The 27,830-nt window shown below is 37.1% G+C and overlaps 1 long non-coding RNA gene across 4 annotated transcripts; it reads right to left on the bottom strand.

The window, feature by feature from the left end:
• Positions 1–86: 86 nt before the first annotated feature.
• Positions 87–7,365, bottom strand: LOC145630686 (uncharacterized). Of its 4 annotated transcripts, none has more exons than XR_014112180.1 (5): positions 7,053–7,365; positions 6,855–6,950; positions 1,145–1,613; positions 822–1,040; positions 87–576 (listed from the first exon to the last, which is right to left on the bottom strand). It is a non-coding gene; the product is annotated as an uncharacterized LOC145630686 (long non-coding RNA). The 4 variants fall into 4 exon arrangements; XR_014112182.1 differs by lacking the exon at positions 87–576 and having other exon boundaries at positions 678–1,040; positions 1,145–1,199; positions 1,302–1,613; XR_014112179.1 differs by lacking the exon at positions 87–576 and having other exon boundaries at positions 678–1,040.
• Positions 7,366–27,830: the final 20,465 nt, after the last annotated feature.

The raw sequence follows: 27,830 nt of genomic DNA, 5'->3' as shown, positions 1-27,830 counted from the left end.
GAAAATTTGGATAGTACTCCAATCAACTTGTTCTCAATAATAACTAGATTAGAAACAAGCAATCAAGCACTACATAAATGCATAGTGAAATAACGTCATCATTTGTACAAAAATATCAGACTTGTTGCCAAGCGGGGGAAAATCAGTGTGGAACACCAGCTATTAAAACAATTCTTTTGCAGTCATCTTAATGTCTAGTTTTGTACTACTGTCTCATGATTCTAAGTACTAGAACCCAATTTTATATAACCATCATACTAATTTGCATCAAATATTAAAGGCCTAGCTAGCCAATCCCACCAATATGCAACATCAATTATGGAAGCATTTTTTTTTTATGCAACACTTTGATGCATAACAAAATCTGATGCTCTGACTGTGTTGAATGCAGTCCAAAAGAAATCGTGGAGAGTCCCTCCTTAAAAAAATATTTATTGCTCTCTGTTAAAAAATTATTGAATAAACATTCTTTTTGGTCTTCTCATATAATCTCACGTAGATGGGATCTTGTTGTTGTACTTCTGCATGTTCGGATGGCTCTTCATCTTGAGTGGAGACATTTGGTAGCTCATTAAGCTGCATATGAAAAATAAATGAATATCCAAATGAATAATTTCTAATTGATGTAGTTTTGTAATTGAAAAGACAAAAAACCACACTAGATCAAAGAATATTCATGCTGTAGACTTTGCTCCATTGGACGATGTTTCAGTCAACTTTACTTTATTTGCTGTGTTTACTTTGCTAATGGCCTATAATTTGAACAAGTTAGTCAATGTAACATAATTGCAACGATATTGAATAAAAAGGGGGCACATTACCTCTTATTTTGGGGAACTCCAATACTCGTAAAAAAACTAATCCCATTATGTCGGATCAATAGTTGGAGGTCTATTGTCTCTAGCCTCATCCTTAGTTTTATCTCTATAGTATTTTTTCTTTAGTCTAAACCTCCAATGCCTATATAGGATAGAGCATTGAAAGCTTAATGCATCAATCACGTCCGCACCACCAACCATTTCAGGTAAATTGTATTTTCCCTAGTAAATCATCATTTCAAATATAGCACACCAAACATATAGTTAGTAAACTGATCTAATAATATAAAACTTCAACAATTATGTTTTATAAAACTCAAACTCACCAAAATCTTGTCATACAAACTTTGCTTTGCAGAAGAATCCATTTTAGCCCAATTTCTACCAAATTTTTTTTTTAAAAAAATCATAAATCACATAGATGTGCTAATTAAGACATGTTTGTTAGATAAGTGAAATTAATTTTAGCAAGCTTAGACATACAATGCATCTAAAGGACAAAACTCTTCGACCCAATTCTACAATCGCATATGAACTCATTTGCCTTTTCACCAACCACACGTCGAAGCTCATCCACGAAGGTTATTGTAATTTTTTTTGTCGGGATTTTTTGCCCTTTTATAAGCATATTTTAAGCTCCTGGTAGGACCACGCCTCTTATGATCAGGAAATTTTTTCCGAAGCTGAGCTTGGTCAATCCTTCACTGCTTACGATAAGTTAACCTTTGTGGTGGTTGTTGAATCAGATTTTCTTGTTGATTTTGCTCCGATGATGATGGTATGATTGACATTTTGCTACAAAAAAATTCATGTCAAATGTATTCAACGTAAATAAATTAATAGATTAATTCTAGAAGAAATCATTTGAATAAGAAAATATAGGTAATTAAAAATTAGTATACTTACCAGTTTTGATAATATATTTAAAAACAATATAAATATGTATACATATATTTAAATAAACAAAAGACAAATATATCAGCATTAACACTCTAATCATGCATATTATTAATCAATTTATAGTGAATAATGAAAAACAAAATAAATAATAATAAAAAAAGCAATAAGCAGTTGTTTAGATAGTTTCAACTTATATAGTTTATTCCCTCTTAGGGCTTTGCTTAAAAAAAAAAACAAGAAAAAAAATGTTTAAATAGTTTTAACTATATAAATGAAATTGTTGAATCTTCATATTTATGACCTGCAATCAACTCTTCAGTCACTGTAAAGCAGCCATAATGATACTAATTAATCATTAAAATAATAATTGTATAGAAGCAAAATTCTACTTACAACTATATATATCTTATAAATTAATACCAGTTTTAATGCACCAACTAAGTTATTCAATAGAGTTATCACTTTCATATTCATCGTCTTCAAGATCACCATCAAGCGCATGCAAAGTAGATTCCATATCAGAGAGCTCGCCTCCTCCTCCTCTTCATCCTCATTAATAAAATTATTTCTTTGGTTGATGTTAGCGTTTACAACTTCAAATTAAACATCATTTCTAACTAAATTAATGTCTTCATCATCTCTATCTTCATAGTTAGTTATAAGTGGTGCCACATGATCCCACAATGATTCATTTTCATTAGTATCTTTATCATTAGGGAAATCAAAGAAGTTTCTTGGATTTTCCTTGATTACATATCTCCAATTTGGTTCATTATGAGCGGTTACATAGAAAACTTTCTTAATTTAAGAAGCTAAAGCAAATGACTCATTAGTTTTTAACTTTTGAGTAACATTGATAAGCATTACTTCTAAATTGTCTTTTTTAATCCCTCTCCTCTCACTAAACACATCAAATCACTTGCGTTTAAACAGAAAAACTTTGGGACTTGTTCAATTTTTTAAGGCACCATACTCTAACACAATAACCTCCTATAAAATCCCATAAAAAAGAATTTCTCCACTTTCATCATCGCTTTTTACAACTACACCAATATTTTGAGATTTACAATTTCTTTGCCTTTTTTTAGAGTGAAATCTAAACCCATTAATGACATATCCATCAAAAGTCACAAAACGTTTCACGGGTCCTCGTGCTAAACACAATAACTCTTTTGTAATATATCCGTTCATCCCCATCTATCCAAAGCTTAACAATTTGTTATTCACATGTAATAAGAAAACAATAAAGAAAAGGGGAAAAAATACAATAGGAAAAAAGAAGTATGCGCTTACTTACCCTATTTTTAAACCACTTGCAAAAGTCAATCTTTGGAAGACTTCGATCATTTTCATACTCACTAACCATAGAAATTAAAGTATTAATTAGTATAGTGTATATATATTTTTTTACATCACTTGAATTAACTTACTCTAGAAAAGGTTGTGCTTCATCACAATTTTTATAACATATAATTGAGCTTCGCTTCATTCATCAAAATTCAGCTGCTTTAGATTTGTCTTCCCTAAAGACTTGCCCATTATAGAGAAAACCGACATGCTATGGGGTTGTTGATGGTCTATGTCGTCATTTCGATCTAGAGGGTTAAATTCTGTCTCAATCTTAGATATATTTCTAGAGTAAAATGTCAGACATTCCATTTTAATGTACCCATTAGCAATTGAAGCTTCGGGGTGAGCTTTGTTTCGAACATAGGATTTAAATGTCCTCATTGCCCTTAAAAAAAAGTATAGTTATAATGTATGTATTTATATATGTAGATAATTAAAAACTACCATTACTAGTTACTTACCTTTCAAAGCGATACATCCACCGATAATGCACAGGGCCAACCATCCTAGCTTTTGTGGCTAAGTTCATTGGAAGATGTATCATCACATCAAAAAATGCATGAACAAATATACATTCTAACTTGCACAAGGTGACTGCAATGTTTGATTCCATTTGCTTTAAGTCGGAAATCTTCAAAGTTTTCGAGCATAATTGCTTAAAAAATAAATTGAGCTCCCTTAAAGGTTCCAAAACCATCTCATCTATGACACCCTTAAAGGCAGGCGTGAGCAAATCTTGCATGAAAACATGGTAATCATGAGTTTTCATTCCCATGATTTTTCAATCTTGCAAAGAAGTACACCGCTATATATTTGAAGCATTAGCATCTGGAAAAGCCAGTTTAGACAGAAAGGTAACTATTTTTCTCCGTTCATTCAAAGTTAGGTTATAAGATGCCGGAGGGATTTTTCACATTTTATCTCCTAAAGATGTTGCACGTAGCTGACTATGCATCTTCATTCCATCTAAGTCCAATCGAGCATTTAAGGTGTCTTTGTTCTTTCCTGATAAATCAAGTAGTGTGCCTAATATGCTTTCACTTACATTTTTTCAGTATGCATAACATCTAAGTTATGTCGCACTAAAAGATTCCTCCAATATGGCAATTGAAAGAAACAACTTTCCTTCTTTCACTGATGCACGATGTATTGTTCGCCTTTTTTTTTTTGTTATTTAGTAACACATTTTCCAAACTCAACATTTGAATAGCCACTTAATTGTTCTAAAACATCATGTCCTGTAAGTGGAGTAGGAGAAGGACCCCGTTCGACTTTCCCACCAAATGCACTCCTATTACGTCTCCATTTTTTATCTGGCTCTAAAACACTCAATTATCCATATAACAGTATTTGCGCCCATGTTTTAACCAAAATGATTGTATATCTTTATGACAATTAGGACATGCAAGTTTCCCTTTTGTGCTCCAAACAAAAAGATTAGCATAAGCTGGAAAGTCACTAATAGTCCACACTCGCATATTAAAAGTGTGCTTGGCATGAGCATCAAAAGTTTTTACTCCTATCTCTCACAATTCTTTTAGTTCATCAATTAAAGGTTGCAAAAAAAAACATCTATATCATTCCTCGGAGATTTAGGACCAGGAATTAGAAAAGATAAGATCATGTTGTCACTTTTCATGCACATCAAAGGAGGTAAATTATATGGAACTAACATTACTGGCCAAATGTTATATCTGCTGCTCATGTTAGCCCCTGGATTAAATCCATCACTTGCTAACCCAAGCGTATATTACGAGCATCAGCAACAAATTCTTGATATATAGGTTATCCAAAGACTTCCATGCTTTTGAATCAGCTGGGTGCCTCAAAACCTCATCATTTGGGCGTTCATCCTTATTTCATTGCATATGCTTTTCTAATTTTAAGGACACAAACATTCTTTGCAACCTTGGAATAAAAAGAAAATGACGTAAAACTAATTGAGGAATTTGAGTTTTTTTTCCAGCAACACCTTCGTCACCTTCATCCCCCGAAGATACATCAACACCTTGCACAACTTTGTCCTTCCATCTAGGAGCCAAGCATTTAGGGCATTTTTCTTCATTTGGAAACTCCTTCTGGAACAAAATGCAATGGTTTACACAAGCATAAATCTTTATATAATCTAATCTTAGTACTTTTATATATTTTTTTGATTCATAAGAATTTGCAGGAAACTTTTTATCATGATTAAATTCCCTATGCAATGCACTCAATCACATTGAGAAAGACTTATAACTCCACTTATTACTAACTTGATGTGTAGTAATGTGACAAGAAACTCAAATCTCTTGAATGTCTTGCACCCTGGATACAACTTGGCCTCTATATCTTCAAGTAACGTCATGAACTCCTTATTAGGGGTTTCATCATTGCAACTACTAGAACCAAACTCCATGGTGTTACCACTATCAATGGGAACTTCAGAAGTTGTAGTATTATTATTCCATGCATTTGTTGCATCAAAAACCAATGGAGCCATGTCAACAAAAAGGCATTTCATCCTCTTCGTCGTCTGAGACCTCCATCGTGTCCTCATCATTTTCATTATTACCATCTTGTTTATCATTTTCTCCGTGACTCACCCATGGACTATAACTACTGTCTAGACTATATACTAGTAAGTGACATTGCATAGTTTTCCGATCTTGGGCCATCATTAATTGGCAGTTCAAACATGGACATTTTAAAAATGTCCTGTCATTTTTTTCTTTGAAAGCAAATTCTAAAAACTCATTAACCACTTCTTTATACTCTGGTTTTTTCCTATCCTTTATACCATTGTGGTTCATCAAAGTTCGATCTCTATTCATTCTTGAAATGAAAATAAAAGAAAACCTTTAACAAATTGAATGTAAGAAAATTAAATGGTTAAGTACATAGCTAATCAATTATATGATTATGTCACATAAGTGTTATGGATCACCATATTCCGATCCCCTAACTGGATTATTACCCATGTTTATCCAAACAATCAAATTAAAATTAATGAAAGCTTTTTGAAACAGAATTAATGAACAACCTAAAAGGACATTTGTGGGGCACCATATATCCAAATTATACCTTTGATAACCATTAATAAGGGGGCTAAAAATAAACATAAATAATTAGGACCAAATCAAAGGACACAATTCAACCGTCTTTCCCTTATAACCGATGTCAATCGATACTAAAAACCACCCACATTACACGAACGAGAGTGCATTTCAAACAGAGCATTAAAATCAAGTCTCCTCCACTTTTTTCTACCAAATAAGAGCACATAAACTGAACTTACAAACTCACTGTCAAGCAATCCAAGGTTATCCTTTTACAATATGATCCTAACAACTTTAATTTCATTCGACACCGCATCAAACCCATTATGGTTTTAATTTCTAGAAACATATGATTTTAAGAATGTAAGATATAATTTTCCATTCTACAATCTTGACAATATTTCCTGAACAACACAACATAATTTCTATATTCCTTATTATGTTACAATTGTGAAAAGCGTGAATATGAATTTGCCAATTTGAGAATAACAAATTTTATACCTTTGATAACCTTTAAAAAGGTGGCTAAAAATCAACATAAACAATTAAATCCAAAAAAATTCACCGAATTATGGTTTTAAAATCAATATAAATTTTGTATACAATACATCATTATTAATCTACAAAATCAATAGTACAAGGATAATTCACAGAAATTAAAAATTTAAAACCATAATTCAAGAGATAACAAATAATTAGTAGTAATAAAAAAGATAACTATAGTAAAGAGAGAGGATGAGTAACCGACCTGCTACCTCATCGCTGTCAATGCGTCAACCTTAAATTCGCTGTCACCGCTGCCTCACCACCGTCAATTGCCTTGAATCCGAACCGCCCGTCACCGCTACCTCACATACATATTAAATAAGTTAGGGTAATTAACAGATGAATTAGATAAAGAAATACCGAGTTTTACAAAGCAATGCAAAAATAATGGAAGAACTACCTCTTCAATGGCGCTTTCGGTTTGATCAAAGCAAAGAGAAGAGAAATTGGGGTTTTTTTATAACGACTGAGAAGGGAAAATTGTTTGATCGTGGGTAAAGGGTTAATTCTTTTAGCAATACTAATTATTTATTTATTTAATTTTCTTTAGGGGAAGCAGTACTGAAATTTTTGCATCAATAGTCTTATGAGTTTTTTTGGGGAATTTCAATGAAAGCGGCATTTATTCCGCCAAATTTTTAGTGGGATTTGGGAAACCAAATAAAATACCACTCAACCTTTTTTTAATAAAAATATACAACGAATTAAGTTATTTGTCGCCCAACTATGGTAATAGGCAACCAAGTTATATTTTGTGGCCCAAAAAAATAATAAAGGGCAACACATCCCCTGTTTCGTTGCCTTTATATTTGTATAGGGCAACAAAGAAATAACTTGTTGCCCATAATTTTATTTTGGGCGACGCATTAAATCTCATCGCACAAAATATCTACAATGTGCAACGAAAGGAAGTTTCGTTGCCCTTACTAAACGCACTCGTTGCCCAAAAAGCTTTTTCAGCTTATCATACTCTTTTGATTGCATTATTGATTTTCCCTCGCAATACTCGACTTAGTCATATCCAATCCTGATTAGTTGTATTCATTGTAAGTATATGTGGATCCTAAACCTTATTGTTTGATATATTTGAATTCAACTAGTTTGTTTAGTTGTTTTAGAGTACACACACCTCTATTTCACCCTTTTCGAAATAGCTTAACTCTAGCAATAGTAACCACCTCCCATTCCTAGTTATAATGGTGTGTTGAGTGATGTAAATTTAGTTTGGCCTAGGGAAGATTAGTCCAATGACCTAGTCTCAACCCCATCGGCAATCATCCCACCCATATCGCCAACAAAATGTTAGGAGGGCTATTTCATGAGGCAACGCATTGAGTAATCGATTTGCGCATTGTTGCTTAAGATATGGTACCTCTTGACACCCAAGCTTACGACCTTAGAAATGCATTGTGTGAACCTTGGCTTATTGTATGCATATATGATTACATGATTATGTGTGACGTGTTTAGGATACCTTTTTGTATTCTTTCTAGTTTGGTTTAGGTTCCCAATTACGAAGTTGTTTCTTCGTAATTTTGAGTCGTATTCGAAGGGTAACATAAAAAAAATCAAAAAAAAGATAAGAGTTGCTGTGAACTACAAAGAGTTGCTCGAACAAAAAAAATCGCATGAGCAAGTGGCTCGCGCAACTCATTGAGTTGCGCGACCACTACCAGCGCAATAGCCAAGGATGCGCGCGCCTTCCGCGTGCAACCTAGCTACTTGCGTGCGCCTGCTGTTACGAGTCCTTTTGATTCTTCAAAGAACAATTGACTCGTTCAACAATATCTTTATTAAAGAATTGTTTAAAGGTAATGTTATCCATTCGAATGCATCTTGCGTCTTTTCTTTCATGCTTTCTTCTTCTTTTGTATCCTAAACAATCGTATCAATTTACTTATCCTTTCATACTCCTTTTAGAGCTGGTTTCCAAGCTTGCGAACGAAGACTCTCGGGTGCTCGCATTCTACGTTTACCATTAAACAATTCACCCATTTCAAACCACCTTCCCTCAACAACTAATTTTAGTCCAACAACGATGTCAACAATAGAGAAACTCCAAGAAGAGATTGCTCGTTTGAGAGAAAAAAGGCTCAAGAGGTCAAGGAGAGAAGGATTAAGAAACTTGAAAAAGATGAAAAGAAAAACGCCGAAACTTTGGCCTTGCAACAAAAGATGGAGGAATTATCCATCAAAGAAAAGTCGTTTGAGAAGCTTGTTCTTCGTTCCACAACGGGGAACAAGTACTTCGACGTAGAAAAGTTCATTCCTCCTACAGGACTTGCTTTACCAAAAACGTTCGTAGCTATGGACTTGCCATTATTCAAGGTGACTAATAATCCAAACAATCATTTAATGAGTTTTACTCGCACCATTGCATTAAAGGGAGTTGATCCTAAGATTTATGATTGATCCGTGCAATTTATGGCACCTTTAGGCTATGTTTTCTTTATATTTCTATGCTCGTTTTTAGTTGTTTATGTCGTGTTTCTAGGGAATAATGCTCGATTTGCGTGTTTGTGTGTTAGTTTTGAATAATGCGTGCTTTTAATGGTTTTCTTATTATTTTATTCGTTTCTCGATTATTTCTCTCGCTTCTCCGTTTCTTTGTCTTGTTTTGTAGGTATGTCAAGTTCCCACGGATTTAATAAATCAAGGAGGGAGCTCAAGTGCATTCAAGGAATTTAACGGAGCCAAGTTAGTGACGCGGGTGCATGGAACTTAGTGGAAGAAGTGGAAGACATTCCACGTGTCATGACACGAAGTAGGGCCAAGCTCCTTGGAGGTCACCTTTCCGGGCTAACCATCATCACACTTGAAGAAAAGAAGCTTATCAATATATGATGCAGCTACTTCATTCAGCCATATCTCCTTCGTTACAAGGAATTTTTAGGTGATTCAAGTTGGAGGTGAAAGTAGAGTTCAAGAGCTTTCCAACGACTGGTCACATGCCAAATTTGAGCGAGAAACGAAAAAGTTATGAACGTTTGAAGTTGAGCTGTCCAGGAGCAGGGCAGTTCGGCCGAACCTACACTGTGGTTCGCCCGAACTCCCAGGCAGTTTCAGAGTTGATTTTGCATCTTTGCAGGAGTGGCCGAACTCAAAAAATTCGACCGAACCTACCCACAAGTTCGACCGAACTTACCCAGAGTTCGGCCGAACCTTTTCCCGTTTTTTTGCCAGTTTGTGCGAACTATTTAAGTTGTTTTAAGACGTTTTTGCATATTAATTTTTGTTGAACTTTGTAATCAAGAGACTTTCACTCTCTACCATAATCTTTGTGATTATCTTGCTTTCTTTGTGATTGCATCCCTTGTAATCTTTGTGGTTACACCTTAATCTTAGCTTTACTTGGTGTTGGCTTTGATTAAGACCCCTATTTCATCTATCTTTGTGAATTTGAGATAGGTTATCTTGGTTTGTTGGTTTGAACTTGTTGTTACTTGATTTCTCCTCCCTTTTACTTGTCTTTCCTTGGATATTTCATATCATTTGGTATCAGAGCCTAGGTTATTAGCCTAGAAAGATCCTACCTTTTTTTATTTTCTCTTTCCCCCTCTCAAAAGATCTCATCTTTTCCCACAAAAATTTGAAATTTCCCTCAAAAATACAAGCTTTCTATCTTCAAACATGGGTGATAGATACTATTATGAAGATGATGAAGGTTACAATGAAAACTCTAGATTGGATGCTCTAGAAAGGAAGTTTGATAGACTTCTTGAGGTCTTGGAGAATAGAAGAAGTCCTAGAAGGAGGAGGAGCCCTAGTGAAGAAGATGACTCTCACTCTCCTCACCGGAGAAGGGAACACTGCCAACGACACCATGAGGACAACCGTGACCGAGACATCAAGTTGGAATTTCCGGACTTTGAAGGTAATCTTCATCCCAATGAATTTCTTGATTGGGTTAGAAGTATGGAGAATGTGTTTGAATATAAGGGTTATAATGATGAAAAACGTTTCAAATTGGCCATCCTTAAACTCAAAAAACATGCTTCTTTGTGGTATGAGAACTTTAAGAATCGTAGGAAGAAAGATGGAAAATCAAAAATCACTTCTTGGGAGAAATTGAAGAAACATATGAACAAGGCTTTTGTGCCTAGAGATTATTTGCAAGATGCTTATCTTAAATTGAACTCTCTTAAGCAAGGAACTATGTCGGTAGAGAAGTATACTAGGGAGTTTGAAAAACTTTCTATCATGAGTGGAGTTAAGGAAGCACCGGAGCATAAGATTGCTAGGTATATTGGTGGTCTTGAAAGAAAGCTTGGGCAAAAGGTTGATGTGCATGCCCATGGAAGTTTTGATCAAGTGGTGCAAGTGGCTTTGAAGTTTGAGAAGTATGACAAGGTGAGTAGTGCTAGTGGGTATCCTAAGCCTACCTTCAAGAATTCTTTTGCTCCAAAGGGTGAGACAAGCAAGCCCATTGTCAAAGATGACAAAGGAAAGGCTCCCATGCATTTTCCTAACAAAGATGATCACAACAAGATGGGAAATCGAAAGACTTGCTACAAGTGTAGAGGCTATGGATATTTTGCTAATGAGTGTCCAAATAATAGAGCTATGATGATTCGTGAAATGGATGATGATGAGTACGAAGATGAGAAGAGGGATTTTGGTGACCCTATATATGATGAGGAGGATGAAATTGTAGTTGACGCCGATGAGGGTCAAATCCTTGTAGTGAGGAGAGCACTTCACTCCATTTCCACCCCTTTAGCGGAAGAGCAAAGGGAAAACATCTTCCAAACTCGATGCACCATCAAGGATCGGGTTTGCAATCTTATCATCGATAGTGGCTCTTACACTAATGTGGCTTCAACAACATTGGTGAGCAAGCTCAATCTTGAAACTACCGATCATCCTACTCCCTACAAGCTTCAATGGCTTAACAATCACAATGAGGTGAAGGTAACGAAACAAACTCTTCTTTCTTTCTCAATTGGCAAGTTATATAAGGATGAGGTGCTTTGTGATGTATTGCCTATGGATGCTTGTCATGTATTGCTTGGTAGACCTTGGCAATTTGATAGAGATGTGATGCATGATGGAAGAAAGAACACTTATTCATTCATGATGGATAAAAAAAAATATTGTACTCAACCCCTTGTCCCCCACCATCAAACACAAAGAACCCTTGGGTACGGGAAACACAATCAAAGAGAACCTTCTCATTGGGGAAAATGAGATGGGAAAGGAGATAAATAAAGGACACATTGTCTTTATTTGTCTTCTTAGGGAAACACAAGAGAGTGAGCGAGAGAACCCAATCCACCCCCTTGTCAAGGAAGTATTGGTTGAGTACCATGACGTTTTCCCCGATGATCTCCCACCCGGTTTGCCACCTATTAGGGGAATTGAACATCAAATAGATCTTATTCCCGAATCACAACTCCCTAATAGACCGGCTTATAGGTGTACCCCCGATGAAGCAAGAGAGCTTCAAAGACAAGTTGGTGAGTTGATTGAAAGAGGATTTGTAAGGGAATCCCTTAGCCCTTGTTCGGTTCCGGCTCTTTTGGTTCCGAAAAAGGATGGTACATGGAGGATGTGTGTGGATAGTAGGGCCATCAATAACATAACCATCAAGTATCGCTCCCTATTCCCCGACTTGATGATATGCTTGATGAGTTACATGGTTCCAAGGTGTTTTCGAAGATTGACTTGAGGATGGGGTACCATCAAATTCGTATGCGTGAAGGAGATGAGTGGAAGACCGCTTTCAAGACAAAGCAAGGCTTGTATGAATGGCTAGTTATGCCATTTGGGCTCTCTAATGCTCCTAGCACTTTCATGAGGCTCATGAATGAGGTACTTCGCCCATTCATTGGTAAATTTGTTGTTGTTTATTTTGATGACATACTTGTTTATAGCAAATGTGAACTTGATCATGCTAAACATTTGAGGCAAGTATTTGAAACATTGAGAAGTAGGCGGCTTTTTTCCAAGTTGGAAAAATGTACTTTTATGGTGGATAGTATTGTTTTTCTTGGTTACGTTATTTCAAATGTAGGGATCTCAATGGACCCTAGTAAAGTGGAGGCCATTCAATCTTGGCCTACTCCTACTACTCTCACTCAAGTTAGGAGTTTCCATGGTCTAGCTTCCTTCTATCGAAGGTTTGTGAAGAATTTTAGCACTATTTTGGCCCCGGTGACCGAATGCATGAAGAAGGGTACTTTTGAGTGGACACCATCGGCTCAAAGGGCTTTTGAGAACCTCAAGAAGAAGTTGTGTGAGGCTCCAATCTTAGCTCTTCCGAATTTTGATCAACCCTTTGAAGTTGAATGTGATGCTAGTGGGGTTGGAGTTGGAGCAGTTCTTGTGCAAGGAGGGAGGCCGGTTTCCTATTTTAGTGAGAATCTTGGTGGAGCAAGAATGAGATATAGTACCTATGACAAGGAGTTCTATGCTATTGTAAGGGCTCTTGATCATTGGTCACATTACTTGAGGCCTAGACCATTTGTACTACACTTCGATCATGAATCTCTCAAGTACATCAATGGTTCTCATAAACTCAATGCAAGGCATGCCAAATGGGTTGAATTCCTCCAATAATTCAATTTCTCTTCTAAGTACAAGGAAGGGAAGAGCAATGTTGTTGCCGATGCTCTTTCTAGGAGACATTGTATGATCACTATTCTTGATGCGACATTTTTAGGGTTTGAGTTGCTTAAAGAGTTGTATCACAACGATGAGGATTTTGGTGGGTTGATGAAGAAGTGTGACGAAGGGGTCGATGGCTCTTTCATGGTGCAAGAGGGTTTCCTTTTCAAGGGAAACAAGCTTTGTGTTCCGAAATGCTCTCATCGACGGTTGCTTGTTAAAGAAGCTCATCAAGGAGGGCTAGCCGGACACTTAGGGGTTGCGAAAACATATGACATTCTTCGAGAGCATTTTTATTGGCCCAAGATGTTTGGTGATGTGCAAGATGTGATAGCTCGTTGTGGGGCTTGTCACAAGGCTAAGAGTCAATTCCGTGAAGGACTCTACTCTCCTCTTCCGGTCCCTAGTCACCCTTGGGATGATCTTAGCATGGATTTTGTGGTTGCTCTCCTTCGCACTCAAAGGCAAAATGATTCCGTGTTTGTTGTGGTTGATCGTTTTAGCAAGATGGCTCACTTCATTCCTTTCCATAAGACCGATGACGCTTCTCATGTGGCTACCTTGTTCTTTAGAGAAGTGGTGAAGCTTCATGGCATTCCAAAAAGTATTGTGTCGGACCGTGATCCTAAGTTCTTGAGCTACTTTTGGAAGACTTTGTGGAAGTTAGTGGGAACCAAGCTCTTGTTTAGTACCTCTAGTCACCCTCAAACCGATGGCCAAACCGAGGTGACTAATCGTACCATGTCCACCGTTCTCCGAGCTATCATTAGCAAACACATGAAAGATTGGGATCTTAAGCTACCTCAAGTTGAATTTGCTTACAACCGCTCTCATTGCATAGCTACCGGGAAAACACCATTTGAAGTAGTGTATGGTTTTAATCCCCGCCTACCACTTGACTTGTTGCCTAGTATCCCTCAAGAGGAGTTGAGCTTTGAGGCAAAAGATAGAGTTGAAACGATGAAAAGGCTTCATGAAGATGTCAAGAAGAGAATTGAGAAGACAAATGAGAGTTACAAGGCAAGGGCAAACAAATTCAAAAAGCCAAGGGAATTCAATGTAGGTGATCTTGTGTGGCTCCATCTTCGGAAGGAAAGATTCCCGGCTAAGAGAAAGAACAAGCTCATGCCAAGATTCGAAGGCCCCTTTGAAGTTGTGGAAAGAGTTGTACGTAATTCTTATAAGCTCAAACTACCGGGAGACTTTGGTGTTCATGCTACCTTTAATGTTGGTGATCTTGCTCCTTTTCTCTTTGAAGATGATATTGGTGATGATGATGCGGAATTGAGGGCAATTCCTTTTGAAGAGGAGGGGTTTGACGCGGGTGCATAGAACTTAGTGGAAGAAGTGGAAGACATTCCACGTGTCATGACACGAAGTAGGGCCAAGCTCCTTGGAGGTCACCTTTCGGGGCTAACCATCATCACACTTGAAGAAAAGAAGCTTATTAATATATGATGAAGCTACTTCATTCAGCCATATCTCCTTCTTTACAAGGAATTTTTAGGTGATTCAAGTTGGAGGTAAAAGTAGAGTTCAAGAGCTTTCCAACGACTGGTCACATGCCAAATTTGAGCAAGAAACGAAGAAGTTATGAACGTTTGAAGTTGAGCTGTCCAGGAGCAGGGCGGTTCGGCCGAACCTACACTGTGGTTCGCCCGAACTCCCAGGCAGTTTCAGAGCTGATTTTTGCATCTTTGCAGGAGTGGCCAAACTCAAAAAGTTCGACCGAACCTACCCACAAGTTCGACCGAACTTACCCAGAGTTCGGCCGAACCTTTTCCCGTTTTTCTGCCAGTTTGTGCGAACTATTTAAGTTGTTTTAAGACGTTTTTGCATATTAATTTTTGTTGAACTTTGTAATCAAGAGACTTTCACTCTCTACCATAATCTTTGTGATTATCTTGCTTTATTTGTGATTGCATCCCTTGTAATCTTTGTGGTTACACCTTAATCTTAGCTTTACTTGGTGTTGGCTTTGATTAAGACCCCTATTTCATCTATCTTTGTGAATTTGAGATAGGTTATCTTGGTTTGTTGGTTTGAACTTGTTGTTACTTGATTTCTCCTCCCTTTTACTTGTCTTTCCTTGGATATTTCATATCAGTTAGGGAAGCCAAGCACGCAAGTCAAGCCTATCCAAGCAAGCTCTACAAGCTCGAATTCCGAGGTGGCAATCCCGAGCGTTAAAGAATCGAGCCGAGTGCCTAGAAGTGCAGCAAGCTAAGCCCGCGGCTCAGGGCGCGGCAGATTCCCTGTTCTAGGTGAAGTAGGGGGGCCACGGTTTCTCCATTATGGAGCGGTCTCTCCAGATCCTCCGCGCCCGCGGCTAGACCGCGGCCAGGGCGCAGAGAGTTCCTTCCCAAAATCACCAAAATGATGCATATAACCCGCGCCCGCGGCAATGAGAAGAAGCAGAGTTCCCTCTTCGAGCCCTCTCCAAGCCCTCTTCATGAGGCTTGAAACTCCTTTGCTTGGCTCTTTTTGCTCCTCTTGAATCCTTTGCAAAGCTAAGTCCTTAGGCACCTACAAAAGAAACCAAAGAGAGAAAATAGAAGAGAAAAAAAGCAATATAAAAGGAAAACACGAAGAAAAGCACATAAAGGAAAGTAAAACACTAAGAAAGAAGAAATAGAGAAACTAAAGGAGAAATGACCAAAATGATAAAAGAAAAGCATGAAAAATATAGTGAAAATATCCTAAAACACTACCCTATGAGTGCCATAAATGACACTCATCAACTTCCCCCCCCCCCCCCAAGCTAGAATTTTGCTCGTCTCGAGAAAAACAAAGGCTAAAAAGGAATAAGGAGGGTTTATTTAAGCATAAAAAGTGAGAGAAGAAGAATATACACTAAGACTCACTATCGTAGGAATCACGGTTGTTTTTAGCTACAACAAGCCCTTTAAACCCCAAAGTCGCCTATGAGGACGAGTGAGGTCTCGTAAGGGTTTCCTAAGAGTTTAATCCACAACTCTTTGAAATTAAATGAGGCAAAATCATTTAAAAAGAAAAGAAAGTAAAACAAAAATTCAAACAAATAGCTCTTGACAAAGAGTTTCACAAATGGTTAATTGCAAATGCATGAACACTTTTCTATATGAAATGGGTATGCATGCTTCAATATATTTACAGTTGATTGAAACATAAGCTATCCCAAGCGTAGAGAACTAATGAGGCGCAATGTATTTTCATCCCAACCAATCGCCGCTTTCTCCCTATGGTTTCAAATCTTCCCTTAGTGAGCGTCTCTATGGTTCCTCGAAGGAACCAGAAAAAGAGTAGAATTTGAAGTTTCCTCAACATCTTGACCTTGCATCCCTTTTCCTTAGGCTTTAACTCATAATGCCCTCCCTTGGTATATGACTCAACCACTAGGTCAAAAGGACTTTCCCAAAGGTTGTAACGTAAGGGAAAAAGGTTATGGGTAGGCTAAAATTTTAAAATTTAGTGGTATCCCTAAAAGTGAAGCAAAGAAAGGGCCCTTTCTTAGAATCACAATCAAGTAGTCACCAAACAAAAACAAACTAACACCCCCAAGCTTATTCAAAGCTATATACACAAGCATATATACAAAAAGCGTAAACGCTTCTCCGTGGAAACGACGCCATTTTGACAAGGGTTGGAACTAGGTCGTCATCTAATTCTCCCTTGGTCAAACTAAATTTGTAAACGCTTAACAAACCTTATACGAGTGTAGAGGCAAGCTAAGGGTCGAACCCAAAGGAATGAATCAAACCTATGCTATAGTCTAATGTTAAGCTAAATCAAAGAATTATCAATGGTTGAGTTTTGTAACTAAGGTAACAAGAAACAAGACAATTCAAATAAATCAATCAATATACTAAACACTAGGGATATAGGTTCCACATGCAAGCTTAACAATCATGCTAATTGATAGATCACCCAATTGATTCTTACATTGCAAGGGACAAACAATAGTTGCAATCAAAGGAATCCAAAAGCTATCTCCTATAAACCAAACTAGGGTTCATTATGAATGGTAAACAAGGAGAATCACAATCAAATTCAATTAATTAAAGCAATTCTTAAATCAATTGTTTGTGTCATTGAAATTTACAATGCAATCTTGATTAATCTTATAGGTTGATCACTACTAGTCTAATTAATCACATGCACAACTATGTCAACCGATTTAATTGCAACAATTCAATCAATCAAGGATCATCAACTAGCAAAAATCATCAATCAGGCATGCTTCCTCTTCTCCCTAGCAACTAATCTACTCACTAATAATGGTGAAATTTAAATCCAAAACAAATTCAATCACAAACATATTCATCTCAAGCTAAATAAAAAGGAAATACAATCAATCAACAAATTCTCAAAACTAAATCAAAATCTAAACCAAACATTCAAGCATAAAAGAAAACTGCAATTAAAGTAAATTATAAAGGAAAGAAATCTCACAAATTTTGATTGATATGAAGAAGAATTCAAAACATGAATGAAGAAACAATGTTAAATTACAAATCAAATCCAAAGATTACAATCTCTACATTCTCTCTAAATTATCTCTAATTTCTCTCTCTACAAATGAAATATATTATTAAAGTTTTTCTTCAAAAGAATTTACAAGATTATTTATAGACAAAGAAGAAAAACTGATCGGCCACACTATCTCCAAGAAGATCCCGCAGGCGCCAAGAAATGGGTACGGAACCCAAAACTAAATCCGCGAGAAATCAGAGCATAACCCGCGCCTGCGGGTTCTTTAAGCTTGGGGGAGAAGCGTTTAAGCTTTTTGTATATATCAACTAGAAGTGCAGCAGCCCGAGCTCCCTTGCGCGCAGCACGAGCGGCCACGCACCAGCAGCTCGGCCGCGCAACTAGCCGCGGGCGCAGGGTCTGCCGCCGCGGGTGCGGGGCTGCTGCGGCCTTTTCGCAACCATTTTGGCAGGAACTTCCCGAGGGCAGGCCGCGGGAACCCTGAGGGCGAGAACCTAGCCCCGCAGGCGCGGGTTCCAGACGCAGGCGCGACCTTTAGGGTCTTCTCCTCCGCGAGCGCGGGTTTCCGGTTTATACTTGCAATTTCTTTTATTTCCTCGTTTTGTATATATATTGTATGACATTCTTTATTCTTGATTCATTAAATACTTTAGTTTAGAATAGTCTCTCTCTAGGATTAGGTTAGATTAGGAGGTTCTCTCTCTAGATTAGGAGTAGATTTTAGAGAGAGAAAGTGAAGGATTTCAATGGTGATTGAGAGATTGAAGATACAAGTGTGATAATTGTGTTCAAGATCTTCTCTATTATTAATGAGCATTCTTAACTCTATCTCACCTTATTGCTTTGTTTAATTTCATGTTTGTTTGGTTTAATTTTGACGTTTGATGCTTGATTAGTGTAATTGTTCTTGATATATTTTTTATTCTTGTTTCCTTTAGTTGATTGTTGATAGATGATGATATTTGAGTAGTTGTTGGCTAGGAATTGGGTGAAACTTGTATGATTGACTAATTTTGATTAGTTTTGGAATTGTGTTGATTTATTGTTGAGATTAAAGTGATTTGTGAAGTTTTGCATGTGTATAATTTGATTAGGCCTTGAGAATTATGCTAGATTGTATTGTAATTGCTAATGACACGAACAATTGATTTAGGAATTGCAATTATCGATTGGTTTTGATTGTGATTCTCTTAGTTTGTTATTCATAGTGAACCCTAGCTTAACAATTAGAAGATAGCTCTTTGATTCCAATTGATTGCTCTTATCATTAGTCTTCACAACCTTTGATTGGCATGCTCTACTCAAGTTGTTTCAATTAACATGATTACTTGTTGATCCCGTTCCTAGTGTTTTATTTCCTTGGTTACTTCTTTTGTTAGTTGTTAGTATTCTCTCTTAGTTTCGTCTTCGACCTAGCTTAAGCGCATAATTGAAAGTGCTTGAACATTACCGTTCCTTTTGGTTCGACCCCAGACTTGCCTCTTTACTCGTATTTAGGTTTGCTAAGTGTTTATAAATTTAGTTTGACCGAGGGAAGATTAGATAACGACCTAGTTTTCCCCTCGTCAAAATGGTGCCGTTGCCGGGGAGCGGTGTCTATGTTTGAGTATTTTTGATTGCTTGAGTCTAGGTCTTTGTTTATACTTTTCTTTTATTTTATTTTTGTTTGTTTTGTGAAAAAAAAGTATGGCATGTCCATCATTTCCTCAATATGACAATGAGCCTTTTTGAGAATAGGATATTTGGACTATAATTGTTGTAGTCTTTAAGAGGCTTGTGAAATTTGTTATTTTGGTTTGAATGAGCAAACTAGAAATAAAGTTGAATGCATGCATAATGATAGATTTAAAGCATTGTCAATTGATGATGCTTGAGATTTTTATGTTTGGTTTGCTATGGATGTTTATAATAGGGGTATTTATGATTCTAATATTGATGTGCAATGTGTTGATTCTTCTTATATTAGCATGAATTCCCATGAATTGTCAAATGATCCCATGAGTGAACCTAGAACAAGGGCTTTTGATTCTATTTCCTCTTTTGTTCATAATGATGAAGTGCATGCTCAAGTTGATGCTAATGTTGTGTTTCAATGTTCTTCATTATTTACCATGCCTTCTTGTGATGTGGTTCATTCCCTTAATGATGAATCTCATGTTATTGATTGTGCCCCTAGTCCCCAATGTGATATATATGCTCATGATCTTAATGTTGATTCTTCCAATCTTGGTTGTACCTCTTCTTCTCTTGTTGAGCCTCAACCTTCTACATCTTTTGAATATCTTGTTGGTATATTTGAGTTTCAAATTAGGTGCATTGAGCTTGATAATGAGTTTGGGCCTAGTAAGGAGATGATACTTAATTCAATGAGAGGTCAATTAGATATAATGAAAAATAATGAGGAGTGTCTTGAGGAGGGAAGGAGAAGAAAAGAAAAGTTAGAAAGCTAACTGTCATCCTTGATGCTTGTTTATGAAAAATGCCAATTTAATGAGCGTGTTGAGGATGATGATGATGATTTTGAGCAACCAAGAGAGTGTGAGGATCCCATTGGTGAGCATTTGAGTGATGGTGAAGGAGTTGAGAATGAAGAGAGTGTTGATTTTGATAACCTCAACCCTAGTTCCTATCTCGATGAGTCTCTTATGCATGATTGGGGTTCTTCTATCCATGAGTATTTGGACTCGATTGAGGTTATGACCAATGTGTTCTTTGAGTGTCAAATGAAAACCTGTAGCCTTTTGAGTGAGTTCATTAAGAATGCTTCATGGGAGAGAGATGAGTTTGAAATTAATTTGGATCCATTCATGCATGGCTTTGAGACTTTAGGCTTTAAGGAAGTTGAGGGAGCTGTTGTTCATGATTGTAGTGAAGGGGATTATGTAGTTCCTCTTGGAAGTTGGATGTTTAAGGGAGATGATGATCATGACTGTTCTTATTTTGAGGATTCCATGATTGATTTTCATGCTCTTATTGGTGATTTGAGGCATGGTGGTGAGAAAGATTTCATTTGTGAGACCATAGCCCCTATTCCCTCCTCTTATGTCCCTTTTTCAAGCAATTTAAACCATATTCCCTACACTCTAATATTCCTCCCTTCCTTTGTTGATGAGCCTTTTAGGGACTCCCTTGTCTATAATGATCTTAATGCCCCTCATTTGTCTTCTATTGAGGAAAAGGGTGATGTCGCCACCCAAAAATATTTTAGTGAGAAGGATTTTCCTTTTTCTTTTTCTTTCCATTCTTTTATTCCCCCTTCTTCTTATTTTCTTCTTATTCCTTTTAATCCTCTTTCTTCTTTCTTTTGGCATATCCCTTCTCACTTGCGTGCAGTAATCTTGTTGCACGTTCTTATCCCTTCATTTTCCTACTGTTTATCTTAAGAAATGTGTAGTGCATTTGACAAGCTTTTGCGTGCGTTGAATTATTATTTTCTAGAGCGGTCAAGCTTGGACCTTAAGCAAGCCTTTCTCGGGAAGTAACCCGTGTTTTATTGCTTTCATTTTCTTTTCTTTTTAGAATAGATTTTATCTCATGGAAATGTTTGTGTGCCTTTTTCTAGGAACATGACTTGATATATTTTGGTGCTTCGATTTGGATCAAGAATCAAGCAAGTTTGACTCCTATGTTTGCTAGCATATGGAAGGCAAGGTTCAATTCTTAAGGAAATTAGCTTTGAATGGTTTAAATGGGTCATTTGCGGGTATTTACACCCACTGAATATCTGTTAATATCCTTCCCTGCTCTTTCTCAAGTGGATGATGATTTGTTGGACATATGTTGGTTTGATTGGATTGATATCCTTGTTTTCCCCTCCCATTGATTATTTGGTTTATGTTTGTGTGTAAGGTCTCATTCAAGCTTGGGGGAGGGTATTCTAACATGTTTGGTGGAATGTTGATTCATATATGCCAAGCACATTTGTATATGCATTTCCAAGTTCTTTATTTTGAAAATCCTAAAAAGATTTTTGTTTCTAACAAGGCAAATTGCATTGTGTTTTGTTTTGTTCTTGCTTTGGACATTATACTTTTGGACTTGTATAATTGAATGTTTTTCTTCTTAAATGGTAATGGTGTGCACGGTTTGAGAGTATGCTTGGTTGATTCTAGGATAGAGCATGCTAAGTTAGTTGGTTAGAACTAGTGAGACCATGAAACTGGATTCTACTTGTTTGTGGCATGTTGGTAGTTGCTTCCTATAGTCGAATTGACACCAATAGTGAGTTTTTGCTACATCCATGCGAGGTTCATTATTTTTCAAGCCTTCAACATATATTTGCTTGAGCGGCATGGATCCTTGACTATTGCGGACCTTATCTAGAATCTTGACTCATAATTCTCACAATCGAGACTGAGCCATCTAGGAAAGACAAAGGCATCTTTTCGAGGGAGGGGGGTAATTTTTCTTTTCTAGGTTAATTTTCTTTCTTTTTAGTTCAATGGGTTTACATTTGCCTTCTTGCTAACCATTTGAGTCTTTTCCCTTCTTTTCAAGCCACATCTTTAAATCTTAAGCCTTTTGTTTCATTTTCGTTTCCATTCTTGGTTTTTGTGAAGCAATTGATCATTATTGTTGTAGTTTGTGGTGGAGGAGTTTTGTTATTTGGTTCTCTTGAAAGCAAGTTTATGTTGTGACATTTGTGTGAATAATGGCAAGTGAATAAGGGAAAAGCCGTCCAAAGTAAAATAGAGGCAAGGACATGTTACATGCAAAATTGTAAAAGCCGTCCTAAGTTAAAGAGGCATGGAAAATTGCTTTGAAAGAAATGAACATTTAAAAAAAAAAGAAATGAAAAAAAGAAAAATAAAAAATATTTTGATGTGATTCTTTTCTTCTTTTCAAGCATTGAGGACAATGCTTCCTTTAAGCTTGGGGGAGAAGCGTTTACGCTTTTTGTACATATGATTGTGGTTATAACTTTGAATAAGCTTGGGGGAGTTAGTTTGTTTTTGTTTGGCGATTTCTTGGTTATGAGGAGAAGGTTTGATCACCCTTTGCTTCACTAATTTGGAATACCGCCAAATTTTAAATTTTAAGCCTACCCTCAACCTTTTGTCCTTGCATTACAACCTTTGGGAAAGTCCTTTTGACCTAGAGGTTGAGTCACATAACGAGGGAGGGCATCATGAGTTAAAGCCTAAGGAAAGGGGATGCATTGTCGAGACGTCGAGTAGCCAAAAATTATCTCTTTTTCCAGTTCCTTTGTGGAACTTTTGAGATGCTCATGACTAGGGGAAAATATGAGGCTAGTAGGGAGAACGCGGTAAGACCGTTTGGGATGAAAGTGGATTGGGTTTCTCTAGTTCCTATGCTTAGTATATTTATGTTTCAATTAACCTCGAGTATCTTGAAACGTGCACTCCCTTACTTGTTTAGAAAGATTTGCATTCCTTTGTGCTTGTGCATTTGGAAAAGCCCCTTCAGGAACATATGTTTGCTCTTCTTTTCTTTTGATTTCCTTCGCATGATTTGCCTTGTTTGTATTATTATGAGAGTTATGGGTTAATCTTATAGGAAACCTTTACGAAAGCATCACTCGTCCTCTAGGGCGATCTAGGGGTTTAAATGGCTTGTCTTTAGTTGCTAAAATTGACCGTGATTCCTACGAAAGTGAGTTAGTGTACATTCCCATCCTCTCTAATTTTCTTGTTTCTTTCTTTGCGTGAATAATGTCATTATTTTTCCCTTGGGTTGGATTTTGTTTTGCTCGAGGACGAGCAAAATTTTATCTTGGGGTAATTTGATCCGTGCCATTTATGACACCTTTAGGCCATGTTTTCTTAATATTTTTATGCTCGTTTTTAGTCGTTTATGTCGTGTTTTTAGGGAATAATGCTCGATTTGCGTGTTTGTGTGTTAGTTTAGAGAAATGTGTGCTTTTAATGATTTTCTTATTATTTTATTCATTTCTCGGCTATTTCTCTCGCTTCTCCATTTCTTTGTCTTGTTTTGTAGGTCTGTCGTGTTCCCGTGGATTTAATAAATCAAGGAGGGAGCTCAAGTGCATTCAAGGAATTTAATGGAGCCAAGTTAGGGAAGCCAAGCACGCAAGTCAATCCTATCGAAGCAAGCTCCGCAAGCTCGATTTCCGAGGTGGCAATCCCGAGCGTCAAAGAAGCGAGCCGAGTGCCTAAAAAGTGCAGCAACCCGAGCTCCCTTGCGCGCTGCACGAGCAGCCACGCACCAGCAGCTCAGTCGCAGGCTGGCTGCCGGCGCGGGGCTGCTGCGACCTTTTTGCAACAATTTTTGGCAGGAACTTCCCGAGGGCAGGCCGCGGGCACCCCGAGGGCGCGAGCGCAGTTTCCAGCCGCGGGCTGGGCCTTGGGGGTCTTCTCCTCCGCGGGCGCGGGTTTCTGGGCTTTACTTATGATTTCTTTTCTTTCCTCTTGTTGTATATATATTGTACGTCCTTCTTTATTCTTCATACATGAAATACTTTTAGATTAGAATGTCTCTCTCTAGAATTAGGTTTGATTAGGAGGTTCTCTCTCTAAATTAGGAGTAGATTTTAGAGAGAGAAAGTGAAGGATTTCAATGGTGATTGAGAGATTGAAGATACAAGTGTGACAGTTGTGTACAAGATCTTCTTTATTATCAATAATCATTCTTAACTCTATCTCACCTCATTGCTTTATTTAATTTCATATTTGTTTGGTTTAATTTTGATGGTTAATGCTTGATTAGTGTAATTGTTCTTGATATATGGTTGATTCTTGATTCCTTTAGTTGATTGTTGATAGATGATTATATTTGAGTAGTTATTGGCTAGGAATTGGGTGAAACTTGTATGATTAATTAATTTTGATTAATTTGGGAAGTTTGTTGATTGATTGTTGAGATTAAAGTGATTAGTGAAGGTTTGCATGTGTATAATTCGATTAGGCCTTGAGAATTATATTAGATTGCATTTTAATTGCTAATGACACGAAAAATTGATTTAGGAATTGCAATTATCGATTGGTTTTAATTGTGATTCTCTTAGTTTGTTATTCATAGTGAACCCTAGGTGAAAAATTAGAAGATAGCTCTTTGATTCCAATTGATTTCTCTTATCATCAGTCTTCACAACCTTTGATTGGCATGCTCTACTCAAGTTGTTGCAATTGACATGATTACTTGTTGATCCCCGTTCCTAGTGTTTTATTTCCTTGGTTACTTGTTTTGTTAGTTGTTATTATTCTCTCTTAGCTTCATCTTCGACCTAGCTTAGGCGCATAATTTAAAGTGCTTGAACATTACCGTTCCTTTGGGATCGACCCTTGACTTTCCTCTATACTCGTATATAGGTTTGTTAAGTGTTTATAAATTTAGTTTGACCGAGGGAAGATTAGATAACGACCTAGTTTTACCCTCGTGAATGATTTGACTTTTCCTTTATCTCTAGATCCAGCCACGAGAGAGTGGTACTATGGGTTACATGCGAAGTTCAAGACAACATGGGAAGAAATAGTTTCGTCTTTCATCACCTAATATCAAAGTAACGTAGAGTTCAAATCAACTTTATGTTAACTTGAGATGCTTAAGCAAGACGACGATGAAGTTTTCCTTGCTTTCTATGGTAGATGGCGAGAAAAGGCGACTCACCTTGCCCAAAGGCCACCTGAACTCGAGTTACTACAAAATTTCATTGACAATTGTCATGAAAAGTACAACAAAAATCTACGCTACCTTGTTTTAGACACTTTTCCAATGGTCTATAGTATGCATGGCTACTAGAATTGAAGATAATCTTTCTAAAGAAAAAGCAAACAAGCCGCATCATCATCAACCTAAGAACAACTATAAAAAGAGGAATGGTAACACTTCATTCTCTATTGATGTATTTGCGACTTCCACGGAATATAATAGCACAAATCAATACCATAGTAATGACCCTCGAAGAAGATGGACAAGAGAAAGAAGGTTTACTCAATTTTCTGTGAACTACAAAGAGTTGCTAGAAAAATTATATGAAAAAGGATTACTTGCACCAACAGGGTCAACGCTACCCACCCCTCTAGAAAAAAGAAACTCTCAATGGGATGGCAATGCTTATTGTGCTTATCATAGAGGTGTTGGGCATGATACTGAACGTTGCTTTGTCCTATAGCAAAAGATTGAGGATTTAGTAGACGATGGGAGAGTTCCCACGCATAAACCCAACAACAATGTATCCCCATTAGGGACATTTCACATTGATGAGGATCATATGGGAAGTGATACGTTGAATCCTTTAGATTATATCACTCCCATAGGGAAGCCTCTAACCACAAAACTCATAGGGGCAACTAATGAAGTGTGTAGGTTATGAGACGACGACTTCCAAGACTTATAAGTCTCTAAGTACGCCGCCGTCCCACCTCCACGTTGTATAAACAATGAGACAAATGGAGAGCTTGATTGGGATCATTTGTTGGGGAAATTAAAAGGCTTATGAAATCTCTCCTTGGATGAACAATGGCATCAAGAACAAATCATGGAGCATCTTGAAATGGAGGCGCACTTAAAGCCTCTAGAAGAAAGTTGGTTCACGAGTCCTACAACTAACCCAAACGAGATAGATCATCTAACTCGTTCTGGGCGAGTTTATCAAACACAACCCAATTAATCTTTTACCACTCAAAATCAAGCTCAAAATCAAGTTTAAAATTCAATACCACCTCCGCTTGAGGTGGAAGATCCATTGGTGAAAGAACTTCACCAATCTAAGGCAAATGTTAGCATTTGGGAATTCCTAAGTACTTCTAAAAAACATAGGAATTCTGTTATGAATACTCTAATGGCTTTATCTGTGAGTAAAGACAAAACTCTTCAGGATCTCTTTAGCTTGCTTAGTAGCAAGAAATCCAACAAATCAATCATTTTTACTAATGATGATTTTCCTTCAAAAGACACCACCCACAAAAATGCATTATACTTAACTATGGGGTGCAAAGGATACAACATCCCTATTACTTTGGTGGACAATGTGTTAGCTATACAAGTGTGCCCATTACAAATTGTAAAATACTTAGGCCTTAATCCAGACAAAGATTTTCAATCAACAACACAAAGCATTGACAATTCAAGGAGATCAATGTGTGGAGCTGTTAAGCTACCAATTACCACAGGCCCATTACAAAAGATGGTGGAATTTCTTGTCATGGACATTAAACCCACATTCAACCTTCTTCTTGGACATCCTTAGATACATGAGCTTGGAGCGATACCATCCTCACCTCATCAAATGATTAGGTTGAACTATCAAGGTCCTCCTATGACTATACATGCTTCTCCTCTCAAAATAGCGATAAATGATCAATCACTTCTAGAAATAAATCATTATAATGATGAAGAGGACATGTGGGAATTTTCCGTGGAGGCAATTTGCACACTAGAAATGGAGGAAAGCCTTCAAGGGAAGCTTGATCCATACTCCACTCCAATAGTAAACAATATATCATTTAAGAGTAGTTACTTTCCTGGGATGCCCTTGGGAATAGAAAAAAAGAAATCTCTTTTACTTTATATCCCAAAGAAATGCTTCTCTTTTGGATTGGGATATAAACCAACCAAAGAAGAACTATAGTCTTACAATGCTAAGATCAATGCACGTAGAGACAACAATAAGAAAGGGATAATCACTTTACTCCTATCCCACAATCAAACCCTTAATGGACAATTCATTAGGGAGGGAGAGGATTACCCATGCTGTGACTTTCAAGAACCATTAGTTCTAGAAGGTATCAAGAAGCTTGGATTTGAAAAATTCCATGATTGCTACTTTTTGAATGACGATTTTGAAATTGTTTAATCAAAACACCCAACTCCAGGGTGCTATGATAGGAAAGCATCCAACTTGCTATTTGGACTAGAGCAAAACCATGTTGCTACAAATACTAATCAGAACACTAGCCAAGATGAAGCTTTTGACCCAACCTCGTTAATAACCTCTTCTAATGAAACCTTTGAGCATGGATGGAAAAAATCTTTCAAATGGATTAACCATAAAGGTGATAAGCTGGCAATCATCACTGGCGAAGGGAAGTTGTTTGAAGAATCTGACGATGAGTTTACTTTAGATTTTAAGGAAGCTTAAAGTTTAGGCCTTGTGGCCATTGGCGAGTCTTTATTTTCTAGT

Source organism: Chenopodium album, chromosome 5 (genome assembly GCF_948465745.1).
Source record: "Chenopodium album chromosome 5, dcCheAlbu1.1, whole genome shotgun sequence".
In the NCBI taxonomy this organism is placed as follows: Eukaryota; Viridiplantae; Streptophyta; class Magnoliopsida; order Caryophyllales; family Amaranthaceae; genus Chenopodium; species Chenopodium album.
Note: the sequence above shows the minus strand (reverse complement) of the source record. Positions and strands in the feature narration are given on the sequence as shown.